Source organism: Protopterus annectens, chromosome 3.part0 (genome assembly GCF_019279795.1).
Source record: "Protopterus annectens isolate FY-2018-M chromosome 3.part0, PAN1.0, whole genome shotgun sequence".
In the NCBI taxonomy this organism is placed as follows: domain Eukaryota; kingdom Metazoa; phylum Chordata; order Ceratodontiformes; family Protopteridae; genus Protopterus; species Protopterus annectens.
In genome coordinates this window covers 1,861,912,338-1,861,928,148 of record NC_056731.1, presented here as the reverse complement: position 1 = coordinate 1,861,928,148, position 15,811 = coordinate 1,861,912,338, and positions in this window count along the sequence as shown.

Genomic DNA, 15,811 nt, shown 5'->3' with positions numbered 1-15,811 from the left:
AGATTTTTGGAGACACCTGCAAATTTCATCCCCTGAGATTTTATAACATTTTTCATAGTGAATTGCGTCTACATGTTTTTAATGTGCAGCAAAATATTAACCCTGGTTTGTTTTCTGCACGAGTTATTGAAGAGGCATTTTTTTTCCCCTGTCCTTAAATATGGACTTGCTGTGAAAGGCATATAATCTCAGGCAGATAGCTGAATTACTGATATGGTTGTAAAAGTCAGAGTGTGGCTTCATCCACCTACCATATAATAAAGATATCAGTGAAACAGAGAGCATTTCACTGATGCAAAATATGGGATTTGGTAGACTGTCTCCTCTCATTTTCTAAGAGCAACATTGGCCGGGCTTGGGGCCATGGCCGTCACCCCAGCTATTTTAGTAGTCTGCTTATAAAACCAGTTGTTAAACATGAAGTAGTCGTTCCTAAGGGTTCCATCCAATAACTTTCCTTGAACTTCTGTCCACCTGGTAATACATTCCTGTACTTTTCATTTGCTTTTGATACAGCTTGAATACAGTAGCTGTATAGAAGCACTATATAAAGTGCTTCCATGTCTGTTGTGCCCAGGATTGCAGAATTGCTGACTGGAATATCTCTAATTTTACCCTGAAAATCCAGATGGTCTAAACAAAAAGATTTGTTGGCCTCTACCATTGTTTTTATCTGGGCATCAAGGTAGCTGGATATGGTCTCAATTCTGGAACTGTTTACTATGACTTACCCGAATGGCAGTCAGTTGAACGTCCGATGTTCAAAATCATGGTGCACAAGGGGCAGGAAATTGAACCAACATAGGTCGACCAAGTTTAATTGAGTTGCATGGTGTGCTCAACCTTTTGACAAGTGACAGACTGACACTGTGAAGGGAGGTTGCGCTTCAGTGAGAAACAGAGAATTAGCCCATTTCCTCACTATAATGCGATGTTGGAGATGGTATATTTAATGTGCAGGGGGTGCGGTTGGGGGGTAGGGCACATGGGGGCATAGACCCCCTGCAAAATAGTAGAATTCATGTACTGTTAACTGTAGAGTTCAACGGTATATTAATGTGCATAGTAGGAGGTGAGTGACGTCACCTCCTGCTATGTCATTCATCGAACCACGGTTGTCAATGTATTCATTTTCGCTTTGGTTTCCTATTCGAAATTTCGTATTCAGTATTTTGAGTTGACATTTTACATGGTCGACTGAAGCTGATTCAAAATTTCAGTAGTAAACCTTCTGGAACTATCACTTGCTGTTGCTGCTCTGTAGTGAGGATCAGAGATATTATTATGGGGTTTTAGGATCCCAGAGAAGCTTGGTATTTTTGGGTGAGGGAGTGATCAAAAATTCAAAAAGCTTGGCATCTAATAAATCATCCACATGCAGCATTCTTAGTTGCTTTCTGAAATTATTATAAGGAACATTCACAGTGTTAAAAATCACATTTACTGTAAAAACAGTTATTGACAAGCATGGCCTCAATCTTGCAGTTATACGTATCTGTAACTAGGATGCCCCCCCACCTGCCTTTATGATTCTGCAAGTCATATCTCTGCTCAGATTTTTTAGATCAACCACTTCATCTTTACTAATGTTGAATAACTTCTTCCTAGGTGGTTTACTGAAGGCCCTGCTATCAGCTTTGCATCTGCTCTCATATGTTCTGTGTGGGGTGCACAAGGCGGCAACCGTCACTGGGCTTTTTCAATTTTACACCATGGTCATTTCTATCAGTGTTGCTTCCATTCCTTTTTTGTCAATGAAAAATACTTATTCAATTTTCTCACATACATTTTAACATCTATTAGAGTTTCCACCAAGTTACTTCTGTTAAAAGTTATAAAAGTCAGACCCTTGCTTAAGATTTCTTCCTCTAGCTGAATCAATTGTATTGTCAAGTGGTTCCAGACTTGAGTCCTGTTTTGATATTAATTCTGGTAGGTCCCTATTAAAGCATGTGGAAGAGAGATGATGTGCTTCCTGTAGATGAGCCACATGAAGCATTTATGTAAAATGGATACTCTTCACGTACTTCTCAACTGTCCAGATATTCTCATTGTCCTAAAATGTTTTATCTATTCTTCCAAAAATGTGTGGTTTTCTGACTTCACATTGAGTAACACCTTAATTATGGCTCTTCCATCTGAAACAGAACTTGGAGAAAGCTAGTGGATCTATATTTCTGGGTAAATTACAGTAAATGACTTGTAAGCGCACTGCCTAGATGCCAGGAAAAAAGAAATTTAAAGGATCTGGAGGAAAATCGGCTACAAAAGTTGAGGAAAAATACAGACTGGGTAAAGTACTGCAGTTCAGAAAGAAGCAGTGCAAGTTCCAGACATGACTTCCAGTGACCTAGATGAAAGTATAAAGCAGCTGCACACAAACCTGGTTAAAATAAATAAACCACTGATGGAAAATATCAACACAATAAAAAGCTGGAAAAAATGGAAAAGCTTTGAACAGACATTCAGATAAGGTGACAAAACTGCAAAACTCAGAGGGTGAAATGAAGGAAAGGCTGGCTGAATATGAGACTGCACAAGAAGAGATGTTTCAAAAACTAATAGAATTAGAGAACAGAGAACATAGGGAAAACCGTAGATTTTCGGCTGTGCCAGAGAAGCTGGGAGGAACAGACTGTATTCATTTTATGGAAGTACAAATAAGCAACTTATTTTAAATTATATACTATTCTGATAGGAAAATATCTCTTCCCATGTGAGTTGTGCCAGCCATTCCTCAACCCTAGTTACAAAGCCTCGGTCAACCCTCACAGTACCTTCATAATTTCTCCCATCTGCAACAGAAAAGGAGCCGATCAAATTGAAAAACTACTGCTCTCCAAAACCAGCCCTGAAAACTGAAAAAAAGTATGTCCTTCAAAACTGAATACCTATACTGCTAATTCTTGTATTTCAGCTGTGATTCTGGCATGCACACCTTGCTGAGACCCATTTTCTTTCTATTTTTTTCTTACTCCCCACTTACCTAAGTAAATGGAGGATTTGAATGCTAGAAGACAGCACATACACCTTTTTGTATCATCTAATGTTATTCTTTAGACCTAAATCACCTCATAATTAAAATAGTATTATAACCGTATTTTTACTCTCTCCTTACCTGCTTATCTCTATTTTAATTACCTTCTGAGAGCTGAAATTGAAAGGTTTTACCCCATAACTTGTAGTGCTTTTATATTTACTCAAGTGAAAGTTGATATATATTTTTTTTTACTGTGGTATTTCTCAGACCTGGTTTCTTCCCACTTCATTCGCCCTTCACGTTGCTCAAGCTCAGGCTCACTCTGCATCCCTACCTCCATTCCCACCCACCCCCACATTATCTAGACTTGTACTTTGACCACCTAGACATAGCCACATCCACTATCTTCATTTAGCCAATTTAATTTTTCTCCACCAAACTCTAACCCCTCTCCTCCTCCAACCACTACACTCCATACACATCACTAACATCACCTCCACCCCTACTGCTCACCTCTAGAAACTGACAAGTTTAATTACTCTCATACTTCCCTCAAGTAACTTACAAGCTTCATTGCTCAGTCTCCTTCCTTACCCTTAACTATATTCTTTCCTAGTTTTTACTTTCTGAAAACTAACCAAACATACAAACTCTCTCATACTTCTATACATTGAATATATGAAAAGAGATGGTGACAACCAATAGTTTCCCTGTCACAGACACTCTGAATGAAGAAGCCCACTATATGAGTGGGTGAAGGCGCTTAACCAGTTTTTGTGTTTGTAAACATGCTGTTCATTCTTTGAGTGGAATAAAACTTGTGTTTAACCAGAGGTGCTCATACACTTATTGGAGTGTCTGTGACAGGGAAACTAATACTTCTATACATTCCCATCTACTACTCATTCACACCCTTCCTTCAACATACTCCAGCTCTACCTTACAACTCCCCCTACCCTTATACCTTAATTCTTGTCCTCCTATCACATAAAACTCAACTCCCTGCAACCATCACAACTGTTTTATATCCAAATACCCATAACAATAACTCAATAAATATACAAAGTCTACTGAACAAAATTACTGACCTGCATTCTTGGATGGCCCACTACTCTCCACATACATTAACCCTATCAGAAATATGGCTAAAACCTCATATCTCTAACATTGAAATCTTACCTCTCCGCTATAACATCTACTGTCTAGGCAGGATCTCCAAAAGGCTATCCTGTACTCTGAGAAACTCAGCATATGCCCCCTACCAATACTTCTCCCAGACTTCCAACCAGCTGAGCTACTTATTCTTAATTGCCACTTACCCCCAAAAGCCATCTATATACCACCTGGAAATAACATACCCTTCCTTGAACCTATCCTGTCATGAATTTCATTCCATATACCCTACAAAACAATTATCCTTGGAGATGTCAATACTGATTGGAAAAAACTATCAACGAACTCTCCTAATCTCAGTATTAACCTCCATGGCTTCAGTCAGCTAATTAAAACATCCATCTGTTTAAGTAAAAACCACAATAACAGCTCCAACCTGGATTGGATCCTAATCTCTGATCCAAAACTTTACCATAAACCTGGTACTCTACCCAGCTCCCTGAGTGATCACCTTCGTATTTATGTGCAAAGACGGACTCTTCAAATTCTCAAGACCCGCCTATACAGAGAATGCCACAACCTTTCCTGCTTTGATTCTGAAACCTTTAACAATAAACTCTCATTAGTTAACTAGTCCAACCTCCAACACCTCCCCCTCAGTTAAGCAGTTTTAGAATTTTACCACACTTTCCCCAGTATACTTAACTCCCTAACACCAGTGAGAAAAACATGAATAAAAACTAACTGTGACTCCTCACTCACAAAAGACTCACTCCCTTATGAAAAAAGAGATAGCATCTGGAAACAATGGCTAAAAACCAAATCCATTATGCTGCACCAAAAATATAAAGAACTTTCAATTCCTCATCTACATTTTGTGGGTGATTCAAAATAGTATAGTTCATCAGATAAAATGTCTTTAAACAAGGTTGCTTTCTTGGAGCCAAATTGTAACCATAGCCTAATCAGTTTAGTATATAGCTTAAAGGGTTAAGGGCAAGACAAAACAACAGTGGTGACAGAGAATCACCCTGGAGTATCTGTCTGAATTTTATCCCTGGGATAATAATTTTGCCCTTTGTCATGGCTCATCTTCAAAGTAGTTTGCCACTGTTTCTTGGTCACTGTGATATAATCGATCAATGTAGATGTCGGATGTCTTGTACATCCGTAAGCACTTCTTTATTCAGGAATGTGGAATGTTGTCAGATGCTTTTTTTGTAATCTACCCATGCTATATTTAAATTCTTCCACTTTTTACAATTCTCTATTATGGCTTTATTTAGCAACCATTGATCCTTTGTTTTATATAACTTTCTTTTGTTACCCTTAGTTCTATTGCCATAATTGATTTTTTATGCTGTCTGCATCAGTTCCACTCTATAGCTTGCATATGGTCAGGAGGCAAGTTATTGTGCTATAGTTTTTTAGCATGACTCCCAGGTTCACTTTTTTAAGCAGGAGTACCATTTTTCTAGTTGTTACATAGTTTTTTGTCTGTTTGGGATGCACATATTATTAATTGTTACTCAGGGCTAAATCTTTGTGAAAAATGTATTAATGCTTTTAGCCAGAAGTTATGTACTGCAGCTGGCCTATGGGGTTTTCCAGTTGGGATATTTTCTTAATTTTGTCTCAATTTCTCTGGATGCCACTTCATTCTATTTCATATCCTTTACATCAGTTATTTACTGATGCTTTTAATTCTTCTATCCATTCACCATCTTTATGTTCAGCAGGGACTTCATAAATGCTTCTCCAAAATGTATGTATTTCTTTGTTTTTGGTGGTGGTTCTTTTCATTTTGCTTTGTTTTCCAATTCTCTCAAAATCTTTGTATTCATCCATAAATTGCTTATTTTGTATTTTTTAAAATATATTTAATTGCATAATTTCTAAGTTTTTCTGCCTGTGCTGATATTTTATTACTAACAACAGTATATGATAAATCTTTGTGTTCTGGTATTGGGTATTGATTTTACTACTTTTAACTTTCCAAGTACTTTAGATGATCTGTTCGCATTTCTTTGTTTTTCTAACACTGATGTTGTGTGCCAAATTGAGTCTTGTCAAATGCTAACCTTTTATAAGCTGTACCTTGGGTATTCTATCCTGCAAAACAGGCGGGATCTTTCTGTTTCAATACTTTATTTCCCAACATGTAGATAATTGAATCTTTGGAGAGTTGTGATCAGCTAATCAAGGATATAGTGTAAAGGGAATAATGTGCTTTGACACTCATTTTACTATCCAGTTATGTCTGGAACAAACCTCTTCACAAGCTGATTCCCGAAAAATGCACTTGAGTTTGTGGAAGGGGTGTTAATGTGATTTTAATTATTTTACTATGGGCTAAATACTTCATCACTTTTCCTCTCAAAATGTATCCCCCTGACAAAGCTTCTGGAATTATTTTCAGGGACTTAATAGTTGGTCCCTCACAGGTTTCAGGAACAGTAATGTTCACACAGTACTCTATTATCCACAAAACTGTACCAAAATAGATCGCAATTAGATGTCTCATGAACTAATTTCTCTCTTCTATGATGATGTATTGGATTAAATGAATAATCAAAAAACTTATAAGTAAACAAACTGATGTCTATTTACTAATTACTAGTAATTTAGTATTTACTAATAACTGATTACTAATAAGTAAACAAACGGGCGGCGCAGTGGTGCAGCGGGTAAAGTTGTTGCCTCACAGCAAGAGGTTCTCTGGTTCGATTCTTGGCTGGGGTGCCTTCTGTGCAGAGTTACCATGTTCTCCCTGCGTTCGCATGGGTTTCCTCCGGGTACTCAATTTCTTCCCACATTCTAAAGACATGCATCTGGAGCATTTATCCCCGGGCCTCAGTTGAAAACTGGCTCTATGGAACCTAGTCGGACTTTCCCAGTCAGCAAATGTTAAATAAATAAAAAAAAATGTCAGCTTTGATAGGGTGGAAGGTGAAAGACTTCAGAGGAGAATGCCTGTTAAGGTACTAAATTGTTTAGCTACTACTTTTATATAGCAGGTTTCTCCAGGTCTCTCTGTGATGCAGAAATTGCCTTCATTTTATATAAAGCTTCCAGAACACCCCCCGTTCAATCCAGGAGCAGATAAGGATTTTTGCAAAGTATATTGTAAGGATCCTACTGCTAAACAGCAAACATAGGCAGCATTAAAACATTTTATAATTCATCACCTATTACAGTTCTAATCCAAGACTTGCGGACTGATGTGGTAAGAAGAATATGCAGCCATTTGAGAACTTTATCTTAGACAAGTAAACTAAAACACCTGGAGAGAAGAGACTTTGTTTTTGAAGCAGGCTCCTCACCTTAGGACCCAACACCCCTTACCTTATAAGGTGGCTGCACTGCTTGAATGTCTCTGTCAGAATTCAACCTCCTCCTCCTCTTTTAAAGGACTACTTAGAAGGCCAAAATCAAACTAAGATCCCATTATGTAACCTTCTGGTATCTGTACTGATTCCAGAATACACATGTACATCAGAAAACATATGATTGTTGATAAGGAATGTAAGGCTCAGCTCTGCGACATCCTACAGCTTGAGCCATCCTTTTTCTAATAGAACTTTTACACCTCCCTTTTTGCAAGTTCAGAACATTTTATATTGTAGGGACAAAGAGAAATTTAAAGGTTAGAGTATAGGAACATTTGAAATACTTCTACAATAACAGTACTTTATAATCTTGTTACTTTATATTTTTCTGAGAAATATGGGTGCAGTTATTCCACCTCGACAGATACAAATTTAGAAAACATTAACCAAAATCTCAAGTGCGATAGGACCCTGAAGCCTTCATTGTGTTATGACGAAAGCCCATATCTTCCAAAATTTAAAATGCTGATTCACAGTAGATTAAATCAGGAATGTGATTGGAAGGGTTTTTAATTATTTAATGTTAATTGGTTAATTTTATTGTTGCTTATATCTGAAATTCTGTTATGTATTATCTTTTATTTTTATTTTTTTGGAAGGTGTTCAGTCACAGCTCCAGAACAAATAATTTTACTGTGGATGTCCTGTTGATTTTATTTTATTCCAAAATTCTGTTCTCAAATAGTTCAGCTAACTGTAAAAAGGCAAGATACTCAAGATTCCCTGGATCTAACACGTCCTTACCTTAATGGAATACATAAAATTTTGGGTGCTAACAGTGCAGCCTGCTTTCCCATTCCTGTGAAAAAGAGGACATTTCCTAATTGTTAGGTGTGCAATTGCTTACATGTGCATAATGCATCGTTCTCAAGCCACAATTTCCATAGGACCACTTTAAATTCTGAGCACTAACAAGTTTTATTTACTATCTGTTCTTTTGTGAGGGGATTGATATTTCACACTATTGGCCTTCACTTGTGTCTGATTTCCACTTACTGTAAACGCAAAAACTTCACTGAGATGGTTACCTCACTTCCTTATCTAGTGTTGAAAGTGTTATAGGTTACATAATTTGGATCATGCCACACATAGAGAAAATTAAGGATGGCCTTAGTCACATTGCATGGAGTTGATGCACCTAATTTCCAGATCTCCAGACTAATAAGCAAGCAGTGACATTGACAACTTCCTCCATACATGTTAGTCCTGCAGGCTTACGTTTGGCTGAAATTTGAGTCAGCAGAAGCTACCTCTCTGGTCTCCAAGTAGTGAATGACTTGGCACTAATCCCATGGCCTTCTACCTGAGATAAGAGGTTGTCTTCCAGGCACTTATTGTGCCTGTTACCCTGGATTCTTACCAAACATGGGCTACTATTGTTGCAAATGAAACCTAACCTCTGTGTCGGTAAGCTGACCATATACTAGATCTGGTACATTGCTAACATTCTTGAACAAGAGAGAGTTGCCCTATGCTGGAGGAGGATTTATTTGCTCCCATGTTTGGATCACTAGTTGGTTTGTCGTATCTTATTAACAATTTTCATACACCAGTAACAGGGCTGTACTATCTTGAGCCTGATGTTACCAACTTCCAGGAATGACATAGATGTGCTTGAAAACAAACTTGCCAAAACACAACGGAACTATGTTTGTTTTGTTGTTGCAGGTATCCACTTTAAAATCAGATACTATAATAACTAAAACTAATGAATGATAAAACCGGGCAATACATTACAATAAACGATAATAAATAATATACTTAGCTTTAATTTAAGTGAATAGGAAGGAGTCTAGAAGAAGAAAATAAATTACAGAGAGGGCCATTATACAGAGTGTCTATTAAAAAGGAAAGTATTCTGTTATAGGTCATGTGTAATATAAAACCTTGCTACAGAGCAGGCCAAAAGGACATAACGTAGAAATGTGAGCTGCACAGGAAACTTGCATAAAACCAGACACTTTAGTGCATTTTAAGTTAGTATATGATACACAATCACAGACCTTTACAGATGGTGCTGTGAAATATGATTGCCATTACTTTTTCTCTGTTTGTTCTGTACCTTGAGAGTAATCCGTCAATCTAACATCAAGACACAGGGTCCCTCCTAATTTCTTTCATTAGTCCATTAGAGGTCCCTGTGAAGCATATCCGATTAAGAAAATTCTGGGAAGACTAAATGTATATAGAGGCAAAATAAATAATCTGCATACAGTTTGAAATATTTAAGCAAAGGGATTAACTGGTGATTACTACTAAATATTGTGTTTTGACTGGTGCAGTGTAACCACCATAAGTATATATGATTGATAAGTTTGAACATTTGTAGAAACAGGAGATTCTGGTTCAGAAATGGAATGCATGTCAAACAAACTTGGATATTATAGTCCTTGCCGACTGACCTTGTCATTGTCTTCATTTGACCTGGAGTTCACAAGCAGGATATTTTACTATTTATTCTTATTACTACTTGATTGAATTTACTAAACAGGACCATTATAGTCATGGCCTGTAGATGTATATTGTAGGTAATTTCAGGTAGAGACAAACACATTAAACACTAGTGAATACCAAGCTGTGGGCAATCAGCTGCTCTTCCTGGTTAGCATCAAGTACCCTTGTTTATTGAAGGTGCTGCCGGCCTCTGGCCAGCTCAGAGTTTTCTGAAAAAAATGAAGTTTTTCAGAGGACTGAGTGTAACGTAGAACAGAATGTGGGTCTGCAACCAAGAAGTGAGAGAACTTTTCACTCAGTTTCAGGTTTATTCTTTGAAATTAAGAGATTTTGTGGTGAAGAGGTAGAAGATTGAATTGTTTTGCGAGGTAAGTAAAACTGAAGTTGTCTAGCCAGAGTGGGACTAGTTCAGACAGAGGTTTATAAATAATACTTTAGGTTATATATTTCATTTCAAAGTGGACATAGAGGTTGTTTCTAAATAGTATGTTCCTTTGGTGTTCTGTTTTTAAGATTTTGTTAAAACCACCATCACAGATGTATGCTAGAGAATGAAGCAATGGCCATTTTCAAGCAAATCATATTCACTTTGAGGTTAGAACCTAGACAAATTAACTGATCTTAAGCTTGAATTAACTACTGAGGGTCTAACAAGGGGTGCAATGACTTTGAAAATAGACTAGGCTGTTTTTAATTGTGCTGAAATGTTAGATAATTTGGTGCCAGGATGACAGAAAAGTAACAGTATTTGAGTCAGTCAAGCACATACCAATTGGTACGGTTGCTAATTGATGCCTGCTTGATACAGTGGCAATCTGCCAGTAAAATCCCTTTATCATATTTGAGTTAATCTGGCATTTCTTTAGAAAAACAACAAAAAGCTGTATCTGCGTCTTTCCTTAGAACAGGCACATCCATGGTTGTGGAAAAACTCTCAGTAGCACCAAGCCTTTTACATAAAAGGAACAATAAGTGCAGAGGGGTCCAGTGTGAGGGAAACAGTAGCAATAGAATAGATCCATATGAAGCACACAGTGTATGTGGTTTAGGCTTGTGACTATGAGGGCAAGATCTGGGCATTATCTGCTCCTAACTAACTTACCAGTATTATCCGCTGGTAATGGATTGATGGCTTGTTCCAGGTTGCACTTTAAGTCTTCTAAGAGCAGGAGATGAGATATGAAATCAGATGAATTTTTTGAGCATTCATAATGGTAAGTGTGCAGCTGGTCAACAATGCTGCTATCATACAGGTCATAGCTGGTTCAGAAAATTAAGCATTTGGAGAGAGAGGTTTTCCAAAATTTTCGAGAGGGGGTAAAAGGGTTATCAATCACAAGCCATCTTTTTTGGAGTGAGATGATTGGCTAGTTTCCAGATAGTAACAATACAGCCAGACTGCATGGAGAGACTGAAGATCTGTATTAGAGGCACTGAAGAAAATGGAATGCAGAAATCTTAACAGATTTTGACCTGTGGTGTCCAGCAAAAGGGTAAACTTTGTTGTGCATATCTCTTGCATTGCAGTCCCTTAAAATAAAAGGAAGATCTGCTAAACTATTAATGTGAGGATATTTTAAGATGGATAGTTAGGTATGTATATAGACTGATCCCTATCATATGATAGAAACCGCATTTGACTGAAACGCATTTGACTGAAACCATAAGACTGAAATTTCAAAAGACTGAAAAGTCACTTGACTGAAACCCATAATACTGAATTTCAACATACTAAATTGCAAGCTGGACCATATAAAACAAGACTAGGTGGGGGGCTATGCCCCCCACACCCCCAATGTGGGGAGCTATGCCCCACACACACCCTCTAACTATATATACTAACTCCAGGATTACACCACAGTGGGGAAAAGGGCATATTTCTTTCACATACCTTACAGTAGTCTACATGCCACCACTACTATGCCCTTTTCCCCACTGTAGTGCGATCCTGGAGTTAGTGTATATATAGTTGGGTTGGTGGGGAGGCACAGCCCCCTACATTGGGGGGTGTGGTGGGCGTAGCCCCCCAAGTCAGGTTTTATATGGTCCAGTTTAAAATTTAGTATGTTGAAATTAAGTATTATGGGTTTCAGTCAAATAAGGTTTCTATCATATGATAGGGATCCATATAGATATATAAATACAGATATCAAAAGATCCTAGTTTGTTACTCGGTACCAGCTATGGTGGAAAGATTTTTCACCTCTGGAATTAACTTTACCTGAAATAGTCAAAAACAAATAAGAAGACACTTGCATTGCTAATTAATGGTACATTCAGCTACTTACCATTGAAATACTCTGTATATGTTTATCCTGTTAAGCAATACTTCTGTGCCCCTCTTCCAATATGAATATGTAGGAAATGAAAGATGAGTGAATCTCTCGGATTATATTGCATTACAACTGCTTTAGGCAAGAATTTTGTTTGTCTGTGTAACTCATTAATTAAGAAAATTAGAAAAGTTGTTCACAGCAGGAAGGCAATGTCAATGGTCTCTGGTTGACTAAAGTTGCAGAGAATTGTAAATTAGGAGCTGTCATTGAATCCCACACCGGTACAAATGTTCTCCAGGAAGCTGACAGAGACAAACTACTGGTGTTAGTCTTGGACTAAAACTAAATACCAAGAAATTCATAATAGTATCTTTCAGGAAGTCATCCACCCTTGGGTAACTAATATACAGATAACATACCCCTTACTGTTGACCCAGTACTCAGGGTCTTGGGCATACACACGTATAGAAATCTAGCCTTTGACCCTCACATGTCTACAGTAGTGAGGAAATCATTCTATGTTGTACAACTTATAAACAAAGGTATGGCATCTAGGTCCAAAGAAGTCATTGTTCCACTGTATTCAGCATTCATTTTTATTTATTTTACATTTGTTTTATTTTTACATTTGTTTACCAGGAAAGTCTGACTGGACACAGTTCCATTTTCAGCAGAGGCCCGGGGAGAAAATTGCCAAATAACAATACAGTACATAAGAGAAAATAAAACCAAATACATATGAGCATATATATTACGAATACAGACAAGCATGCATATGCAAAGATTAACAAATTCTAATTGAAAGTAATTTCTATAGTAAATCATACAAAACTGAACATTTGAGAGTTGCAAATAATTGCGCAGTACATACAAGAGAATAAAACCAGAGACATATGAGCATACATATTAAAAATACAGACAAGAATGCATAAGCAGAGAATAACAATTTTTAATTGTAAGTCATTTCTATAGTAAGTCATACAAAACAACTTTTGAGAGTTGCATTTCTTTTTTTTTTTTTCATTCATCAGACCTATCCTTGAGTACAGTGCCCCCGTTGGTATTTGCCTAACCAGGCATATCCAATATCCACAGAAGTTCCTCACTAAAACAATACAGGGTACAAGTAAAATGTCCTATGCAAACTGCCTCAAGGTCCCTGTGGTTGTTGAGGGGAGATCTCTGCCTGGCATACAGGGCATTGTCTGACACAACTCTGATGACCTTCTTGCATATCAGCAAAATAAACAGGACCAAAATTACCCATTCTAAAGACTTAAACCATGTCTGTGATATAAATCGGACCTGCTGGAGAGACAGATATGTATCTCAGAGACTACCCCTTCTCTATAACAGGCTTCTCATCCACATGAAGCAGAGTTCCTCCTCTAACCCAATTCAAGTGTAACTTGGACAACTGGATGGGGAACAGAAAATGCATCCCTGGGTTGTCACTTAAGTTTCTAATGGACACAAGCTACCTGTAAATGGTTCACCTGTCAAGCTTCTGTGTGTAAATGTTTCATCTCTCAATCCCCTGCTTACACTTATCAGGGGTAGTAGAACTTGTCAGAGATTTGGGAAGCATGGCTAGACTTAAAAAGGCCCTTGTGGTCGTTAGCCTAGTAAACACCTATGAATCTATATGTTAATGCTATCTGAGCTAATTCTTTAGTTCTAATGGTGGCTGAGTTAGTGTGTCAAAAAGTGTTGGTCTCTTGCTGAGACTGCAGCTTTCAATGGATCTTCAGACAGAAAGTGCCATTAAACTGAGTGACTAATGCCCAGTTGGCAAAACCCTTCCTTGGATTGCTTATGATAAGCTGAATAAGAGATTAACCTTCAGAATAAAGTACAAGAATCTCTGCTCCAAACAGGAGAGGAGAGTGTCTCAAATAAAGCACATCTTAACATATAGCCACCTTATATGTGAAGTGGTGTATTCTACATTTAGAAACTCAAAAAAATCATTTCTATTGCATCTGATATGGTGTCCTCACAAAAATCGTCATCCTTGCCAGTACAGCATAGGTTACACCTTGAGAAATTTACTATCTGGTTAAGGAAGCATGTTTAAAATCAAGCTTAGAGAATGAGGGCATTCAGATTTCAATGTATGAAAACACCCTATACTGAGTGAACCTATTCTATATTATAAGCGATTAGATGAAAAGTGATTAGGTTAGCAGTATACTGCAAACTTCTGTCATAGAGAACCCAATATGCTTTGGTTACACTGACACTACTGTCTACAAGGTCACTGTCTGTTATTATGACTGCATTACGCTAGATTATATTACTATTTTCTAAACTGTTCTTGTGTGGGTCAAGCTGAAAAATATAGGCCAAATATTTCTATCTCCAGCAGCAGTCTCCATCTCTTCTGATAGGCTCCTCAGATGTTACCAGACAAGCTGAGAGATGTAATCCTTTCAGTGTGTACTGGGTCTTCCCTAGAGCTTCCAGTCTTCCACTCAGTGGGTCATGTCTGATAAACCTCTCATAGGAGGTGCCCGGGGAAGCATTTTCTCAAGGTGCCATAACCACCTCTTGTGACTCCTCTCAGTACAGAGAAACAATGGCTGTATTCCATGGGCCTTCTGGATTGTTGAGCTCATCCCTCTTATTTTAGAGAAGGAGGTTAACTACTTTGCAAAGGAATCTAATTTATTATGTATCTGTCATCTCATCCTTTCATCTGATTACCCAGAGCTCATGACTGCAATGAAAAGACGAGTCAGAGCTTACAGTAAACCAAAGCCTTGTCCTATGACTTTGTTCTCAGTTACCCACCCCATTCGTATGTGACAACTGCAATACTGCTGCACCCACTTGTTGGTCCCAATCCTCTCTATTCTTACTCCCAACATGCTATGTGAATCCATTCATTTCCAGTACAGTACCATGACCTCCGATATGAAGGTGCTGGTTTGCATCCCATCAGCTTCATACACAGCAGTGAATTACTACAGTGCATGTTGAAGATAAGTCACTTGAGGCTAAGTGGACATCTTCATATTTGGAGACAACAGAGATGGGACCCTTCCATCTATACAGTGGATACTGTGCATACCTGGTTTATGCTTAGATATCATGCCCATGACAACAAACTCCCTTTGCAAAGTCCTGTTCCTACCTTTAAAGTCATTTTAGCACTTTAGTCCAAGACTCATAAGGGTAATTCTCAGACTAGCAATACTGAATGTGCAATAATGAAGACTATATATACCAAGTCTGAGATCAACGGGTCTGGTAGTATTCCTCTTTCTCCAAGTCCAGCAATTTCATGGTTAGTAATCATTACATGTATGTGATGGGGTGTGGAGGATGCAGCCCTTCACATTAAGAGGTGCAACTTTAAAAAAAGAACAGTGATGGTCAACATTACTCTTCTGCAATAGCATTTTCCCCTTAATTCTGAGAATTGCAGTTATGGGTCTGAGAATTACAACATGGAAACAGCTTAACACCAGAAATGTGGACCCATTTCTCACTCCTACAGTACATGAACCAAAAGGCATGCAGCAGCCCTGCAAGCTCACAGTGCTGTAGCACTTCCCCTGATTTATCTGACTGTGTTAGTTAGATAAACGAAAACT